The following is a 5,417-nucleotide window of genomic DNA, read 5'->3' on the forward strand; positions in this document are numbered from 1 at the left end:
GAAACACTGATGATCAGATGGTAGAGAGTTTACAACAGGCTGGGTTGAACCACCTGTCCTGTATGCAGAAATAAGTATAATTTGCCTCTGATAGTACCACAAACAGATTGACATAACCGGAGTTGGAAATTCCAAGTTTGACAATTAATCTCCTTTGAAGAGTACTACCTGGGAGGGAGAGAGCCTGGCTCCTGGGTCTCACCCTGCAGGTGACGGCTGTGTGCCTCATCCATGTCATCTCAAATAACTTCTCTGGGAGTCAGGTTTGGTCCTTTGATTAATGCTAGCAGGATTTTGCTAACAATAACCCAATCCTTCTGTAAAAGAAGCAAGTTAATTAAGTTCATGCATCCCTCCTGAGCTAGCTACATGTGTAGGGTATGAAATGTACTAAATGCAAAGCAATCACACTGGATAGCAGCTCAGGGCAGGAAAAGTAAAACTATGACCTCAGATCAAATCTTCAGCTGACGGGCGCATGGGCAGAATACAATCACCCACACTAATCCACTTGAGAGGGCATGCTGAACTCCTAGGAAAAATTATGTGGGATCTTTGTCATGAAGGACAACGGCTGATTTCGCATCTTATCCCAGAAGACTCCACTAAAGATCTTTAGGAATTTCTTAAGTAACCACATATGTTGAACTGTTACTTATCTTAATGAGAAAAAGATAGTAACTTAACAAAAAGATATCCAGGGATGAGTTAACTCTGTGGATTATATTCAATATGTATCCCACCCCCCCCAAAAAAAAAAAAAAAAACAAGACAATTTTCACTTATGCAAGTGCAATTTTTCCATCTGAAAATACTAAATGTAATTGTTCTCTGTCATTTGAAGGAAATCCTGGCTCCACTGAAGTTAATGGCAAAACTCCCATTGACTTCAAATGGATCAGGATTTAAACCTTCACTGTTAAGAACATGCCGACCGATTTTAAAATTTTCTTTAAAAAAAAAAAAATCAAAAGAAAAATAAATGTGCTTGTATTTAAAAGTTTTGATTCCAAGTTTCATCCCAGGGTGAATTACTGCAGCCTTGATATAAATCTATCACAGAAAGGTTTAAAAAATGCAAAGATGAACAAGCTTTCAAAGAACAGCCCTGCTTTCCTCTTTTTCTTCTCAGGTCCGTATCAGAGAACTTTGCAGGATATAACAGGAATTAAGGATAAAAGATGAAACAACAAATCAAATGATCAGCAACATCACACATACACTGCAGCTTAGAAATAGGCAACCCAATTTATTCCTGAGTATCTAAAAGAAAAATATGTATTTTCCCAGCTTTGATTTCACTGAGATGCCCAGAATTCAAGAAATTAAGCGTAAGTTAATTTACATTCAGTAAGAATAAATTCATTACAGATCGTTAACCTGAATTTTAAAAAGAGATTATTTCCATTGAATTTAATGTCTTACACACAACAAGAAAGTCGAGAGACCAAAGGTCAAATCTGTCACTGCATGCTGTCTTTCTTTGGCAATTTTTCAGAGTGTTTGTTTAAGAACAGATTATAAAACCAGGTTAAGAATAGAAGCATCAGGTCAACGTCTCCTAAAATGTACATAATCAAAAGCAAACGAAAAGATTTTATTCTTGCTAAAAATTTGTGTGAGGTTTTCCAAGTCTGCTCTGTGTCTGACAGCGTTGTCCTGCAGAGATCACTGAAATAACTCTGCAGTTCGCTGTTCGCACACTGCAGCGAGATCACACTGAGATTTCTGCTGAAGTAAAATACTTGCATGTGCTCTGTTGTAGTCTTGATTTGTTTCTAGTAAAGCTAATCAAGAAGAATTTCTCCTGTACTTTCGCATTTAAGTAGAAAAACAGCTGGTGTCTTTCGATTCTGTCTGAAAATTAAGCAAGCTCCTAAACTCCAAATAGTACCCAAACCAAACAACTTATGCAGTTTTCCCAGATGCATAATAGCTCATCGATCATTGCAGTGATAGCATGACACAATGACGGTACGATTTTACAGTACTAGTTACAGCGATAACAAAGGAAAAAAAAAAGAAAGAAAGAGAAGAAAAAAAGAATAGACGCTACATAATGTTGTAGAAACGATTCCCCTACTCTCTGATTGTGATTAAATCTTTGTGTGCTTTGAAATCCCTAATGTGTAATGCAAACCAGGATTTGGGGTGTTAGGAATGCATCCCCACCCTTCTTCCACAACGCTCTGCAAATTATCATCTGCAGACCCCAAATCCGTGAGTGGAGGGGGGAGGAAGGAGAGGGAGGCAGAGAGCAGAGGAGGGGGAGAGAGGAGAGATTAGAAGCACTTTTCACCTCTTGGTCCCGTCAGTGCGCTCAACGCCGAGAACCGTGCTTCAAATCCCGTGTTATCGTTAGGCCCGATTCAAAGGAAATCAAATAGTCTACTGAGAAAACAGTGGAAAAAGTCAGGTCCTAAAGAAGTAAGTGCTGCATGTTGAAACGTATGCATGTCACACCCCATTTGTCTTTCATATTGAAGAATAAAGCAGCCTGTCCCGCAGCAGTTATTATACACCATATTCTTTATTTTAAAAATGCAAGAAATTTGGCACAAAGAACAAAAAATCAACTGATGAAAAGCATTTATGTCATGGTTTAAATTAAGACCTTTGTAATGCAAGAATTACATCAGCAGTGGGCTTAGCTTAATGAAAATAAGACAGTGTTTTTAAAAACCATGAACGAACAAATCCTCTCTGCATTCTGAAAGAGAGAAAAGCAGAAAGAGATAAACAGATAACTTAATCTGAAATCAGAGCAAATCACACTCTGCTGCCTTTAGGAGTTACTGAACTTTTTATTCCGGTGACAGTTCCGTGTCAAAGAAGGAATTCAAGAGGCTATCTTGTACCCACACGTGGATTTTAAATGTTTACAGGGAATATTGGGCAACATCAAGTTAAGTCAACATTCTCCCTGCTTGAACTTCTGGTTAAGATTAATTGAATTTTTAGATTTTCCTTTCTCTTGATGTGTTTTTGTTTTCAGATTAACGTAAAGACTGAAAGTTCAAACAGGCTGCTGCATCAGATATTAAAAATGTTCATTAGTGTTTTGTTTTCATATAGTCACAGTGGAGCATTTCAGAAAAAAAATGCTTTGAATGAGAAGAAGCAATGAATGTGAGCCCTTTGGGGCTGGTAGCAATGAAGTAGTAATGATCTGATAAACATTAAATGTACGGGTGGAGGTAGCAAAAGGGAAGTGTGCTCTCTTCTCTTTGATATCTGTTGTTTGATATGTGCGTTTGTCATCTATTCCTTGTGCATATTTTTATCTTTATATGGGTCTGCTGAATGCTTTATGAGAATGTAAGAAGCAGTTCTCTGAAGGAAAAGGAATGTGCTTAAGAGAAACAAAACAGCTTTTATTTCTAGTAGAAATGAGTATAGAGTTGAAAAGCTAGAATGACAAATTTCTTCTGTAGCATGGTGAGTACAAATATATACAGTGTTAATATCTTTACTGCATTTATGTGACAGAAAAATGCACTGTGGTGGAATCGAGCCTGTTTTAATCACTAAACAGCATATTTGGAAGGGGGAGTCAATGTATATGTGTCCAAATATGTATGTTTTATTTACTCAATATAAAAATGAACAGACAGAAAACAGAAGTTGATTTTAATGGTATTAGTTTTCCGGGGAAAAGGAAAAAAAAGAAAAACTAATACTTGATTTCTTTTAAAATATGAACTAATTATGAACAAATCTTCTATATGTTTCAAAATGAAGTCAAATGTTTGAGGATGTAAATATATGAGCTGAGCGTGCATAGAATGGTCAGCAGTACTCACGTTTGTAAGTCCTTTGGTTTTGAACAGTATGATCAAACTGCTGCCAATATCTGAGACGACGATATATGTTACATCTTGCTAATGTGAAGATTCTCCAAATCAGTTATGTGGAAGATCTTGTTTCTGATAGAGGCAAAGCGAGCTATCCAAATCCTGGAAGATCCTTAATCCAAACAAAAAAGTATTGATTGAGATTTCTAGGATGACAGCACATTCAGCGTTAGTGCTCCTTCTCACGGTATGTGATAAAGCAAACCTTGTCCTCTCTGTCTCTGCTCATTCCCAGCAATGAAAGGATAAGCAGCAGAGGTTTTCTAAAAATAAATAAATATATATATAAATAACAATGTCACTGCCTTAAAAATAATTATTATCTTTCACTTTCAAGGGACTTCTGGCATCTGTTTCAGTTTTATTTTAAACAAGTGCAGAAAGCAATTGACTTTCTTTCTTTTTTTTTTTTTTTTGCTTCCCTTGGGCTGTAGGGATGAAAGGGTGAAATGAAAGGATTTGGAAAGATAGGGCCTGGTCCTTGGCCGGAGCGGGTCAACAGACACCACTGTGTCAGTGGGATCTGATGGAAAGCGGTACTGCAGGGCTGGGGCCGATGCTGAAAGCGCTCTCATGTCCGTAAAGGAAGGGAGAGAAGGTGGCTGAATGTGCTGCTGCTAGTTTTATTTGCACACTCACAGAAAATGTTCCTTATGAATCAAATATCACCGTTCCTTGTAATTGGTGTCTCTTCGAGATGGCTCTGCAGGCTTGTTCAGAGCCCGCCCTGACCTTGACAAGCAGCAGGCAATATACAGGGTTTACCCAGAAAGCCCCCACTCTGTTTTCAAGGAACTAAGATAAAAGCAAAAAACAACACAAAACAAAACAAAAACAACACTATTTTAAACTGTCTAAATGAAGAATATATAATATTTTAAAAGTAATTTCTTCCAAGAATTCTCTGCCTCCTAGATTTCTGTCCTGTCCTCTGAGATATCTCATGCCTCCACTATATAAAACATACACGGTCCTCAGAAAATGAAGGGAAGGCAGCACCTATCCTCCTATGGACAAAAAGGGAAAAATGCACCAGACTTTCTTCAAGCAGAATGCAAGAGAATCCCAGGGCACTGACAGCACACCACTAGCTGCTATCCAACTCTGCCTTTACCGGGAGCTGAGAGCCAACGTGGCACTGTGTGTCGAGTGGCCACATTACACTCTTTGCTGTGACAATGTGCTTCTTAAAAGCACAAAGAAGAAGCGGTCAGCCTGCTTTATTGGAATAACTGCTGCTTCTGTTTTGCAAGAGGATTTGATAGATGCTAACAAAAAGATAATACTTATTTCTACCCTGACACTTGTGTGCGGGTCGGAGAAGGAATCTGCTCTCCTTTCTGGCTGCGACTTCTGAGCTTAGAAAACACTTCCACTGAGAGAAAGGGCATCGACATGAAAAGCTCTCATGCCAAGGGGCTTTTTTTGTGGGCAAGGTTCTGACAGCTGAGACTGTGGGGCTGATCTGGAGTGAGGCGTTCCAGGCTGTCATTTGTGAAGCAGAGATTTCTCCCCACGCGCTAGGACTAAACGGCAAGCCTTCAGCATGGTCAGCCTGGCATG

Source organism: Cyrtonyx montezumae, unplaced genomic scaffold (genome assembly GCF_038088225.1).
Source record: "Cyrtonyx montezumae isolate F1298 unplaced genomic scaffold, pur_monq_1.0 scaffold_8, whole genome shotgun sequence".
NCBI classification, from domain to species: domain Eukaryota; kingdom Metazoa; phylum Chordata; class Aves; order Galliformes; family Odontophoridae; genus Cyrtonyx; species Cyrtonyx montezumae.